This window comes from Pan paniscus, chromosome 5 (genome assembly GCF_029289425.2).
Source record: "Pan paniscus chromosome 5, NHGRI_mPanPan1-v2.0_pri, whole genome shotgun sequence".
NCBI classification, from domain to species: Eukaryota; Metazoa; Chordata; class Mammalia; order Primates; family Hominidae; genus Pan; species Pan paniscus.
Genome location: NC_073254.2, coordinates 104803405 through 104817840, shown reverse-complemented (window position 1 = coordinate 104817840; position 14436 = coordinate 104803405). Strand labels below are relative to the sequence as shown.

Here is a 14436-nt window from a genome sequence, read left to right as displayed (position 1 = left end):
ATGATGCAGCCACTACGGAAAATGATATGAGGGTATTTTAAAAATGGAAAATAAAATTACCATATGATCCAGCAATTTTATTTCCGGGTATACACCCAAAATCATTCAAAGCAGGGACTCGAATCAATATTTATATATTCACATTTATAGTAACATTATTCTCAATAGCCAAAATTTGAAGAGACTGAAGTGTCCATCAATGCATGTGTGAGTAAACAAAATGCAGTATTCATGTCTACGAATTCCTCATCCATGGATTCAACTAACAATGGATCAAAAATATTTGAAAAAAAATGGATGCTTGCATCTGTACGGAACATGTAGGCCTTTTCCCTTATTATTCCCTAAACAATACAGTGTAACAACTATTTACGTAGCATTTACATACACTGATTAAGCATTATATGTAAACTACAGATGATTTAAAGTATATGGGAGAATGTGTACAGGTTCTATGCAAATACCACACCATTTTTTATAAGGGACTTGAGTACCTGTGGATTTTGGTATTCAAGGAGAGTACTGGAACCAATCCCCCAGAGATACTGAGTGATGGCTGTACATACCTTGGAATATTATTCAGCTTTAAAAGGAATGAAATTCTGACACATTACAACATAAATGAACTTTGAAAACATTATGCTAAATGAAATAAATCAGACACAAAATGACAAGTATTGTATAATTCCACTTACATATACCTACAGTAGTCAAATTCACAGAGACACAAAGTAGAATGGTGGTGGTCAGGGGTTGGAAGGAGAGGGGAACTGGGAGTAAGTGTATAATGAGTACAGAGTTTGAGTTTGGGAAGATGAGAAAGTTCTGGAGATGGATGGTGGTGATAGCTGCACATCAATATGAAAGCACTTAATTCAATAGCACTGTACACTTAAAATGGTTAAGATGCTGGTGCAATCAAAGCACTGTGCTAATTTTAGTAAGACAGACTTAAAATAATCCTCATGGCTTTCTGAAAGTCAGTTGCACAATTATCTGCCTATTAATATTTTCAATCTTTAACAAATATTTATTGAACATCAACTGTGAATCAGGTATCATTCTAGAGATCAGGAGTATTGTAGTGAACACGATGTAGAACTTCTCTGCACACATACAGTATAAAATCTAGTGGAAGAAACAGTAATCAAATAATAACTCAAATAAATGTAAACTTACCACAGTGTAAGTGTTCGTGAAAAGGGCATTGATGGTGCTATGAGAACAAATGCTAGGGAGAACGTGATTGATGGAAGAAACACTTTCTAGGTCTTGATTCTAAACAGAAGACATAAAAATGTACACTTCCATCCTGGACACATTGTATTGCTGCCTCTAATATAATATGAGTAACAGTATTTTCTTGAGTCCCTCATTTTTGCAAGCCAAGTGTATTTGTGATATTGCTTTACTAAGAAAGCATGGGAAATGTTTCTTGTGTGGCTGCCAAAGTATGGCATTAAAAACAGAAGCCTGATACACAAATGCAAGTGGTATGTATTTGATCCTCACCTAACTAGCATTTAATTCTCCTGGCAATCAAAGCAGGCTATCAACATTCTGTAGTAAATCTCGATAGTCATTTCTATTAGATCATAAGTAAGTAAGAAGGGGAAATCATTTGATTTTATTTGTAGGTAACAAGACACAGGAAAATTCCATTATTTCTGTACGTAAGTGTTGCTCACCTGTAAGAGACCAAATGATTCATATATATATTTTTTTTCATTTTCAGCTTTTATTTTAGATACAGGCGGTACATATCTTAAAACAATCATTTGAAAAAGTATATAAGAAGATATGTAAACTTTATCCAAACATTCCCTATGTTAGAAAGGAGAGCAGGAGACAACTTATTATTTACCAAAAGAAAATTAAGTCCCTTATAAATGGATCACTGTAGCCCCCCAAAAAACTGAGAGCACAAACTCTTTCACAAGTCTCCATTTACCTGTTTACTTATATATTTAACTTTTTAAAATCTAAGATGTGTCATTAGTTATTGAACCAGGAAGAAAACATGATGTCAATTAAACTTGATACAATGCCTTATCCATAGTCCTGTGCAGCATGTCATCAGTCACATCAGTCCCTCATTACTTTGAAGTCTTCTGCTTTCCATTGCATTGTTTGGCATGCAATAGTCTATCCTTTTGCCTATGTCTCAAACAAACTCTAAGTTGATTTCTACTAGTTTGGTTCCATAAAGTGCTTTATTGTTGCTGTAAGAAGATGTGGAATTGACACCATTCCTTCTGTGACCTTCATTAATGTCACGTTTATGCCCCACCTTTTTCTTTCTAAGCCTTATGTGCACAGTAGTCTTTTGTTTCAATGCTGCTATGTAACCTCGTTGAAGACATTTTATTTGGTAAATTCAATCCTTGCTGTACCAGCAGTGCAAAGAACTCAATGAAAGTGATTAAAATTGAACAAGCATGCTGCCTGCCCTACAGTGATTGTAAGATGCCATCAACTCTGAAAAGCATTCCTATTTGGAAGATTTTTGAAATTATTTAAAAATTACATAGCCTGAGGCTGGGCACAGTGGCTCATGCCTCTAATCCTAGCACTTTGGGAGGCCAAGGCAGGTGGATTGCCTGAGCTTAGGAGTTCGAGACCAGCCTAGGCAACATGGTGAAACTCTGTCTCTCCTAAAATACAAAAAATTATCTGGGTGTGGTCATGTGTGCCTGTAGTCCTAGCTACCTGGGAGGCTGAGGCAGGAAAATTGGTTGAATCTGGAAGGCAGAGGGTGCAGTGAGCAAAGATCACACTGAGAGACAGGACTAGCTGGATTTCCTAGGCCAACTAAGAATTCCTAAGCCTAGCTGGGGAAGGCAATAGCCCTACCTTTAAACATGGGGCTTGTGACTTAGCTCACACCCAACCAATCAGGTGGTAAAGAGGGCTCACTAAAGTACAAATTAGGCTAAAAGCAGGAGGTAAAGAAATAGTCAAATCATATTGCCTGAGAGCACAGGGGGAGGGACAATGATTGGGATATAAACCCAGGCATTCAAGCAGGGAGCGGCAACCCCCTTTGGGTCCCCTCCGATTGTGTGGAGCTCTGTTTTCACTCTGTTAAATCTTGCAACTACACACTCTTCTGGTCCATGTTTGTTCTGGCTCGAGCTGAGCTTTCACTCACCATCCACCACTGCTGTTCGCTGCCATCACAGACCCACCGTTGACTTCCACCCCTCTGGATCTGGCAGAGTGTCTGCTGCATTTCTGATTCAGCGAGGCACCCACTGATGCTCCCATTTGGCTAGAGGCTTGCCATTGTTCCTGCATGGCTAAGTGCCCAGGTTCATCCTAACTGGGCTGAACACTAGTCGCTGGGTTCCATGGTTCTCTTCCGTGACCCATGGCTTCTAATAGAGCTATAACACTCACCTCATGGCTAAAGATTCCATTCCTTGGAATCCATGAGGCCAAGAACCCCAGGTCAGAGAACAAAAGGCTTGCCGCCCCATCTTGGGAACTCTAAGAACAAAGACCCACCGGGTAACATTTGGTGGCCTCGTATGGGGATTCTCCAAAGTGGTGAGTAATATTGGACCACTTTCCCTTGCTGTTCTTTCCTATCCTTCCTTAGAATTGAAGAAAATACCAGGCACCTCTCGGCCAGTTAAAAACAATTGGCATGGCTGCTGGACTTAAGACTCAGGTGTGAGGCTTCCTGGGAAAATGCTTTCTAACAACCCCCAACCCTTCTGGGTTGGGAGCATTGGTCTGCCTGGAAGCAGCTTCCACTTTCACAATTTTCCTGGGGCAGCTGAGGGCCTACTAGAGGCAGAAAGCTGTAGTCCCGAACTCCCGGCATTGGCCGACATCATGGTGCAGCCAGAAGTCTCTACTCAGTCGCCCATGCGTGCGCCCCTACCTCTCCTTCTGACCCTTACCTCCTGGGTCGTGACCATGACTTTCTTGAAAGTGTAGCCCCAAAATTCTCCTTACCTTTGAATCTACTTCCTCCAATCCCTGCCTCCTAGGTACTAATGCTAAAGACTTTCAATTCCTCTCCCAAGTATTAGAGCAAGTTGTATCTCCAAAGGGATCTAAGGAAGCTCAACACTGTGTCCTTGGGCAACTAGGCCATGAACCCAGGGAGTCTTGCCCCTGGTGTCCCTCCCAACTTAGATATACAGCTCTTGAATGGGCAGTTATGTGAGACCCATTCCCCACCACCTTTTCAGGGCCCCAAGTTTGTAAATGGCTAGGAGGATTGTTCTCTCATTCTGTAAGATGCTCTCCTCCCCAATTTCTACCCAGCTTAACATCCCCTCCCCTCCCCCACCCTGGCAATACAATCTCCAAGCCTTGGCTCCTTGGCCAGGGCCTTAGAACTGATGACCCAGTACTTTAATAACTGGAACTGGGTATACAACAACATAATAGATTAGGATGAAAACGAATTGAGTAAATTTAAGGGAGGCACATATTCCTACAGTGGCAAATGGGGGCAATGAGCAAACATCCTCCTGCTGTTTTCCCAAAATCCATCTACAAAAAGAGAGAGAGAGAGGAAAGGGAGGGGAGAGAGAGAGAGAGGAAGGAGAGAGAGAGAGAGGAACAAGAGAGAGAGGAACGAGAGAGAGGAAAGAGAGAGAGAGGGGAAAGAGAAAGGCAGAGAGAGAAGTAGTAAAGAAAAAAACAGTGTGCCCTATTCCTTTAAAAGCCAGGGTAAATTTAAAACCTATAATTGGTAATTGAAGATCTTCTCTGGGACCCTATAATACTCCAATACCAAACAAGGTCATAGCCTGAATCACTGAGACCACTGACAACCAGTAGCCTTCGTATCAAAAATCCTTAACCCAGTAACCCACGGATGGCCCAAATGCATTCAATCTGTAGCAGTAACTGCTTTGCTAACAGAAGAAAGTAGAAAAATAACTTTTAGAGGAAACCTCATTGTGAGCACACCTCACCAGTTCAGAACTATCCTAAGTCAAAAAAAGCAAAAAGGTAGCTTACTAACTCAAAAATCTTAAAGTATGGGGCTATTCTGTTAGAAAAAGGTGATTTAACACTAACCACTGATAATTCCTTTAACCCAGCAGATTTCGTAACAGGTGATCTAAATCTTAATTACCATACAAAGGTCGAAACAAACCTAGGAGGAACCCCCTTCAGGACAGGACAATAGATGGTTCCTCTCGCGTGATTGAGGGGAAAAAAACCACAATGTGTATTCAAATATTGATAGGGAAACTCTTGTAGAAGCAGAGTTAGGAAAATTGCCTAATAATTGGTCTGCTCAAACGTGGGAGCTGTTGGCACTCAGCCAAGCCTTAAAATACAGAAACAGAAAGGAACCATCTATACCAATTCTAAGTTAATTTAGACTAAACAAGGTCTTATTAATAACAAAGGATAATTGAAATTCCAGACTTACAAGGTTTTCAACAAAAGTAAATTTTGCTAAAAGTTCACAGTGTAACCTGTATTATCCTAATTTCTAATCTTGTGGCCTTAGACAGTTTAGTCCACACACATAAAGGAAGTTTGCTTTGGAAAAAATGGTTATCATCTTTAAAAAAAACTCTATCTCAATCCTGACTCAGAAGATTACCTACACCCTCTCTGAAATGAATTTGCATAAGAACTGTTGTTTATGGGAATGCATCTTGATGGGGCAACTGGGTTGTTACGAAATACTCAGGAACCCAGCCCAGCTCTAGAACTCACCCTGAGAGCAAAGGCTATTGCCAATATTTTGGGCATGCTGGTAAAGGACCACAAGAATCCAGCAGCCCAGAACCCTTTCTCTGTGGTCAATAGAGGTGGGAAAACAGGTGCAGAACTGCTACATCGGTGAGCATAACTAATCCGATAAGCAGAGGTCCATGGTTGGTTACACACCCTGGAAAGGAGTAAGCATTAGGACCATACAGGACGCTCTAGGACTAATGCTCATCAGAAAATAACTAGGGGTGCTGGCATCCCTATGTTCTTTTTTCAGATGGGAAACATTCCCCCCAAGGCAAAAATGCCCCTAAGATGTATTCTGGAGAATTGGGACCAATTTGACCCTCAGACGCTAAGAAAGAAATGACTTATATTCTTCTGCATTACCGCCTGGCTACAATATGCTCTTCAAGGGGGAGAAAGCTGGCCCCCTGAGGGAAGTATACATTATAACACCATCTTACAGCTAGACTTCTTTTGTAGAAAGGAGGGCAAATGGAGTGAAGTGCCATATGTACAACCTTTTTTTCATTAAGAGACAACTCGCAATTATGTAAAAAGTGTAAATTTATGCCCTACAGGAAGCCCTCAGAGTCTGCCCCCCTGCCCTGTTGTTCCCCCGGCTCCTTCTCCAACTAATAAGGACCCCCCCCTTCAACCCAAATGGTCCAAAAAGAGATAGACAAAGGGGTAAACAATGAACCCAAGAGTGCCAATATTCCCTGATTATGCCCCATCCAAGTGGTGGGAGGAGAATTCGGCCCAGTCAGAGTGCATGCAACTTTTTCCCTCTAAGACTTGAAACAAATTAAAATAGACCTAGGTAAATTCTCAGATAACCCTGATGGCTATACTGATGTTTTACAAGGGTTAGGACAATCCTTTGATCTGACATGGAGAGATATGTTACTGCTAAATTAGACACTAGCCCCAAATAAGAGAAGTGCCGCCATAACTGCAGCCTGAGAGTTTGGCGAGCTCTGGTATCTCAGTCAGGTCAATGATAGGATTGCAACAGAGGAAGGAGAACAATTCCCCACAGGCCAGCAGGCAGTTCCCAGTGTAGACCCTCACTGGGACACAGAATCAGAACATGGAGATTGGTGCTGCAGACATTTGCTAACTTGCATGCTAGAAGGACTAAGGAAAACTAGGAAGAAGCCTATAAATTATTCAATGATGTCCACTGTAATAGAGGGAAATGAAGAAAATCCTACTGCCTTTCTGGAGAGACTAAGGGAGCATTGAGGAAGCATACCTCTCTGTTACCTGACTCTATGGAAGGCCAAATAATCTTAAAGGATAAGTTTATCACTCAGTCAGCTGCAGATATTAGAAAAAAAACAAAAGTCCACCTTAGGCCCGGAGCAAAACTTAGAAACCCTATTGAACTTGGCAACCTCAGTTTTTTATCAGAGAGATCAGGAGGAGCAGGCAGAATGGGACAAATAGTATAAGAAAAAGGCCACTGCTTTAGTCATGGCTCTCAGGCAAGCAGACTTTGGAGGCTCTGGAACATGGAAAGGCTGGGCAAATCAAATGCCTAATAGGGCTTATTTCCAGTGCGGTCTACAAGGACACTTTAAAAAAGATTATCCAAATAGGAATAAGCTGCCCCCTCGTCCATGCCCCTTATGTCAAGGGAATCACTGGAAGGCCCACTGCCCCAGGGGATGAAGGTCCTCTGAATCAGAAGCCACTAACCAGATGATCCAGCAGCAAGACTGAGGGTGCCCAGGGCAAGCGCCACCCCATGCCATCACCCTCACAGAGCCCCAGGTATGCTTGACCATTGAGGACCAGGAGGTTTACTGTCTTCTGGACACTGGCGCAGCCTTCTCAGTCTTACTCTCCCGTCCCAGACAACTATCCTCCAGATCTGTCACTATCCAAGGTGTCCTAGGACAGGCAGTCACTAGATACTTCTCCCAACCACTGAGTTGTGACTGGGGACCTTTACTCTTTTCACATGCCTTTCTAATTATGCCTGAAAGCCCCACTCCTTTGTTAGGGAGAGACATTCTAGCAAAAGCAGGGTCCATTATACACCTGAACATAGGAGAAGGAACATCTGTTTGTTGTCCCCTACTTGAGGAAGGAATTAATCCTGAAGTCTGGGCAACAGAAGGACAATAAGGATGAGCAAAGAATGCCCGTCCTGTTCAAGTTCAACTAAAGGATTCTGCCTCCTTTCCCTACCAAAGGCAGTACCCCCTCAGACCCGAGGCCCAACAAGGACTGCAAAAGATTGTTAAGGACCTAAAAGCCCAAGGCCTAGTAAAACCATGCAATAGCCCCTGCAATACTCCAATTTTAGGAGTACAGAAACCCAACGGACAATGGAGGTTAGTGCAAGATCTCAGGATTATCAATGAGGCCGTTGTCCCTCTATACCTAGCTGTACCTAACCCTTATGCTCTGCTTTCCCAAATACCAGAGGAAGCAGAGTGGTTTACAGTCCTGGACCTTAAGGATGCCTTTTTTTGCACCCCTGTACATCCTGACTCTCAATTCTTGTTTGCCTTTGAAGATCCTTCGAACCCAACGTCTCAACTCACCTGGACTGTTTTACCCCAAGGGTTCAGGGATAGCCCCCATCTATTTGGCCAGGCATTAGCCCAAGACTTGAGCCAGTTCTCATACTTGGACACTCATGTCCTTCGGTATGTGGATGACTTACTTCTAGCTGCCCCTTCAGAAACCTCGTGCCATCAAGCCACCCAAGCGCTTTTAAACTTCCTCACCACTTGTGGCTACAAGTTTTCCAAACCAAAGGCTCAGCTCTGCTTACATAAATACTTAGGGCTACAACTATCCAAAGGCACCAGTACCCTCAGTGAGGAATGTATCTAGTCTATCCTGGCTTATCCTCATCCCAAAACCCTGAAGCAATTAAGGGGGTTCCTTGGCATAACAGGCTTCTGCCAAATATGGATTCCCAGGTACGGTGAAATAGCCAGGCCATTATACACACTAATTAAGGAAACTCAGAAAGCCGATACCCATTTAGTAGAATGGACACCTGAAACAGAAGTGGCTTTCAGGCCCTAAAGAAGGCCTGAACCCAAGCCCCAGTGTTAAGCTTGCCAACAGGGCAAGACTTTTCTTTATATGTCACAGAAAAAAACAGGAATAACTCTAGGAGTCCTTATACAGGTCCAAGGAACCAGCTTGCAACCTGTGGCATACCTTAGTAAGGAAATTGATGTAGTGGCGAAGGGTTGGCCTCATTGTTTATGGGTAGTGGCAGCAGTAGCAGTCTTAGTATCTGAAGCAGTTAAGATAATACAGGGAAGAGATCTTATCGTGTGGACATCTCATGATGTGAACGGCATACTCACTGCTAAAGGAGACTTGTGGCTGTCAGACAACCGTTTGCTTAAATATCAGGCTGTATTACTTGAAGGGTCAGTGCTGTGACTGTACACTTGTGCAACTCTTAATCCAGCTGCATTTCTTCCAGATAATGAAGAAAAGATAGAACATAACTGTCAAGAAGTAAATGCGCAAACCTATGCTGCTCAAGGGGACTTTCTAGAGGTTCCCTTGACTGATCCCAAACTCAGCTTGTATACTGATGGAAGCTCCTTTGTAGAAAAAGGACTTTGAAAGGTGGGATATGCAGTGGTCAGTGATAATGGAATACTTGAAAGAAATCCCCTCACTCCACGAACTAGCGCTCAGCTGGCAGAACTAATAGCCCTCACTCGGGCACTAGAATTAGGAGAAGGGAAAAGGGCAAATATATATACAGACTCTTAAGTATGCTTACCTAGTCCTCCATGCCCACACAGCAATATGGAGAGAAAGGGAATTCCTAACTTCTGAGGAAACACCTATCAGACATCAGGAAGCCATTAGGAGATTATTATTGGCTGTACAGGAACCTAAAGAGGTGGCAGTCTTACACTACTGGGGTCATCAGAAAGGAAAATAGAAGGGAACCACCAAGCAGATATTGAAGCCAAAAGAGCTGCAAGTTGGGACCCTCCATTCAAAATGCTTATAGAAGGACCCCTAGTATGAGGTAATCTCCTCCAGGAAACCAAGCCCCAGTACTCAGCAGAAGAAATAGAATGGGGACCCTCACGAGGACATAGTTTCCTCCCCTCAGGATGGCTAGCCACCAAAGAAGGAAAAATATTTTTGCCTGCAGCTAACCAGTGGAAATTTCTTAAAACCCTTCACCAGACCTTTCACTTAGGCATTGATAGCACCCATCAGATGGCCAAATCATTATTTACTGGACCAGGCCTTTTCAAAACTATCAAGCAGATAGGGCCCGTGAAGCATGCCAAAGAAATAATCCCCTGCCTTATCGCCATGCTCCTTCAGGAGAACAAAGAACAGGCCATTACCCAGGGGAAGACTGGCAACTAGATTTTACCCACATGCCCAAATGTCAGGGATTTCAGTATCTACTAGTCTGGGCAGATACTTTCACTGGTTGGGTGGAGTCTTTTCCTTGTACGACAGAAAAGGCCCAAGAGGTAATAAAGGCACTAATGAAATAATTCCCAGATTTGGACTTCCCCCAGGATTACAGGGTGACAATGGCCCCGCTTTCAAGGCTGCAGTAACCCAGGGAGTATCCCAGGTGTTAGGCATACAATATCACTTACACTGTGCCTGGAGGCCACAATCCTCCAGAAAAGTCAAGAAAATGAATGAAACACTCAAACATCTAAAAAAGCTAACCCAAGAAACCCACATTGCATGGCCTGCTCTGTTGCCTATAACCTTACTAAGAATCCATAACTCTCCCCAAAAAGCAGGACTTAGCCCATACGAGATGCTATATGGACGGCCCTTCCTAACCAATGACCTTGTGCTTGACTGAGAGATGGCCAACTTAGTTGCAGACATCACCTCCTTAGCCAAATATCAACAAGTTCTTAAAACATCACAGGGAACCTGTCCCCGAGAGGAGGGAGAGGAACTATTCCACCCTAGTGACATGGTATTAGTCAAGTCCGTTCTCTCTAATTCCCCATCCCTAGATACATCCTGGGAAGGACCCTACCCAGTCATTTTTATCTACCCCAACCACAGTTAAAGTGGCTGGAGTGGAGTTTTGCATACATCACACTCGAGTCAAACCCTGGATACTGCCAAAGGAACCCAAAAATCCAGAAAACAATGCTAACTATTCCTGTGAACCTCTGGAGGATCTGTGCCTGCTCTTCAAGTGACAACTGTGAGGAAAGTAACTAGAATCATAGATCCCCATGGCCCTCCCTTGCCATATTTTTCTTTTTACTGTTCTCTTATCCCCTTTCATACTCACTGCACCTTCTCCATGCCACTGCACTACCAGTAGCTCCCCTTACCAAGAGCTTCTATGGAGAATGCGGCTTCCCGGAAACGTTGATACCCCATAGTATAGGAGTTTTTCTAAAGCACACTCCACTTTCACCGCCCACACCCATATGCCCCTGCACTTCAGGCCATACATTTCAATCCCTGTATCTTTAACCTCCTTGTTAAGTTTGTGTCTTCCAGAATCAAAGCTGTAAAACTACAAATGGTTCTTCAATTGGAGCCCCAGATGCAGTCCATGACTAAGATCTACTGCGGACCCCTGGACGGGCCTGCTAGCCCATGCTCCAATGTTGATGACATCGAAGGCATCCCTCCTGAGGAAATCTCAACTGCACAACCCCTACTACACCCCAATTCAGCAGGAAGCAGTTAAAGCCGTTGTTGGCCAACCTCCCCAACAACACTTGGGTTTCCCTGTTGAGAGGGGGTACTGAGAGACAGGACTAGCTGGATTTCCTAGGCCAACTAAGACTTCCTAAGCCTAGCTTGGGAAGGTGACTGCTCCCACCTTTAAACACGGGGCTTGTAACTCAGCTCACACATGACCAATCAGGTAGTAAAGATGGCTCACTAAAATACAAATTAGGCTAAAAGCAGGAGGTAAAGAAATAGTCAAATCATATATCACCTGAGAGCACAGGGGGAGGGTCAATGATCGGGATACAAACCCAGGTATTCGAGCAGGGAGTGGCAACCCCCTTTGGGTCCCCTCCGATTGTGTGGAGCTCTGTTTTCACTGTTAAATCTTGCAACTGCACACTCTTCTGGTCCACGTTTGTTCTGGCTCCTGCTGAGCTTTCGCTCACCGTCCGCCACTGCTGTTCACCGCCGTTGCAGACCCGCCATTGACTTCCACCCCTCTGGATCTGGCAGGGTGTCTGCTGCATTTCTGATCCAGCGAGGCACCCACTGACGCTCCCGTTCGGGCTAGAGTCTCACCATTGTTCCTGCATGGCTAAGTGCCTACGTTCATCCTAATCAAGCTAAACGCTAGGTGCTGGTTTCCATGGTTCTCTTCTGTGACCCCATGGCTTCTAATACAGCTATAACATTCACCACGTGGCCCAAGGTTCCATTCCTTGGAATCTGTGAGGCCAGGAACCCCAGGTCAGAGAATAAAAGGCTTGCTGCCCCATCTTGGGAGTGGCCCGCCACCATCTTAGGAGCTCTAAGAACAAAGACCCACCCAGTAACAGCACCACTGCACTCCAGCCTGAGCAACAGAGCAAGACTCTGTCTCAAAAAAAAAAAAAAAAATTACATAGCCTCAGACCTCTGAAATATGGCACATTATAAATTATTTAAAATATTTTACAGAATATTTATGGAAAGTCTATCTGATTGAAAGTTAGATAGAAATGAAAGTCATGTGGTATCTGATCTCAGTTTACTTGCTTCATGTTCCACCTCCATTTTGCCTCTCAAACTCATCAAGCCTTTTCTTCCCTAAGAAAGCAGCGGCTTTGCAGACACAGTATCTTTGAGGTATTGTCATGAACTTAAACCTGCTATTCATATTCTTGACTAAGCTCAGTGAGAGAGATACCTCCAGTAGAGGTTAGGCAGCTTTTCTTCATGATCTGTGGACACTTGGCAGAAGTGCTGATGACAGTTGCAAGAACATGATGCACAGCAGTATTCTTTACAGCAGTTTAATCTGTGTCATCAAATCCCCAGAAACCATGATTAATAGCAGCACTTTAGTTTGTTCTCAAGTTGTATATTTGACAGTGGTGAACTTTGATCTACAGTCCCACTTTACAGAATCATTTTGACAAAAACATTTTGTGTAATCCTTTCATCTCATTAAGCACCCCCCCAAAAAAATCACATACGGGACATTTAATGCCATTGCTGTAAGCTGTGTGTTTAATATACCATTTAAGTACTTTTAAAAATGTTTGAAACTCAATTTATTTATTATATTTGCATGCCAAATTGTGCTATCCAAAAACATGGACCTCAGATCATGTAGACATAAATGAACGAATGAATGAATGAATGAATAAAATTTTATCTTCTATAACCTTCTACTGGATTACTAAAGGATAGAGGGGTAAGTTGTGATCAGACATTGAGTAGTCAGCATCACACAAGGCAATCTTACCACCCAGAAGTGGCCAGTGAAGGATTTCTCAAGGTCAGATTTAATGAGGAACATGGAATGGAAAATTAATCCTATGGGGAATAATGAGTCCATGATTTAGTCTCAGATAAAATTATTTTTCTTTCATGTAGTTAGCTGGGTTAAATTAGTATTTTTTCATTTTTTCCCCCTCTATTCTTCACCCTATACATTCCGGGTGTAGAGAATACTCTTTCTATTCTTTTTATAATTCTCTTTCTGGAGCATCATTGCCCAATAGAAATAGAAGATGAGCCACATATGCCATTTAAAATTTTCTACTGGCCAAATTAAAAGAAAAAACAGTAAAATTAATTTTAATAATTGATTTAACCCAATGTATCTTAAATATTATTATTTAAACATATAACTAATATAAAACTTAATTCTGTAGGATTTTACTGTTTTTGTACTTAGTCTTTGAGCTCCAGTTTCTATTTTACACTAACAGTAAGTGAATTTTCACTTTTTACACTGCTTTCGGTTTAAAATGTAAACTTATGTTAATTAAGATTGAGCAAAATTTTAAAACTCTAGTTCTGCAGCTACATTAGCCACACTTCAAGTGCTCAGTAGCCATGTGTCTGGTGGCTACCATACTGGACAGAGTTCTGAAGCATCAGTCAGAGAAATAGCTCTATGACTGGGGAACGTAATGTTATTCTGTTGAATACTATAGCAAATGTAGTCTTACCTAGGAATTACTGGAAAAATGAGAAGTAGGAGCATTAGGATATCTGGTACCTGTGTGTACTTTGTACCTGGTAGCGAAACGGTATCTTTTGTTTAAAATGTAAGGACTGAAAAGAGAAGCACACAGAGATGGAACGCAGGATCATTGGAAAGCGCTTTAAAAGTGGTAGCCACTACTGTGAGCTTGTTAGCCTTAGATTAACAATATGAATGTAAGATCTTTGAAGTCACAGAATAGGTCTGATATATAATAGGTATTTAGTAAGTGCTACTATCCTTTACTTCTTTCCTTATATTCATTGTAGTAGCCATATAGTACTTCATCAGTCAAAGGAAAAAATCGAGTCTTTCTTTATAGATGGTTAATTGTTGTGACCCAGGATATGTTCTCATATAAAGACGATCTTTAGAGGATTGTTGGAGAAAAGAGGAATTTCTTTCATACTCCATGGAAATGATTATTGGTTAATAATAAGCAGTAAATACACCAGGTGTATTAGTGTTACGTATATTTTGGAAAGAAAGTGCAGTTGAAATTGGGTATCAGATTTATTTGCCACTTTAATAGAAGTGTTAGGGGGGCAGGTGGTGTGGAAGCA

At 42.4% G+C, this 14436-nt stretch overlaps 1 pseudogene; it reads left to right on the top strand.

Annotated features, from left to right (window-relative positions):
• Positions 1–8613: 8613 nt before the first annotated feature.
• LOC134730610 (uncharacterized) lies at positions 8614–9578 on the top strand (annotated as a pseudogene).
• Positions 9579–14436: the final 4858 nt, after the last annotated feature.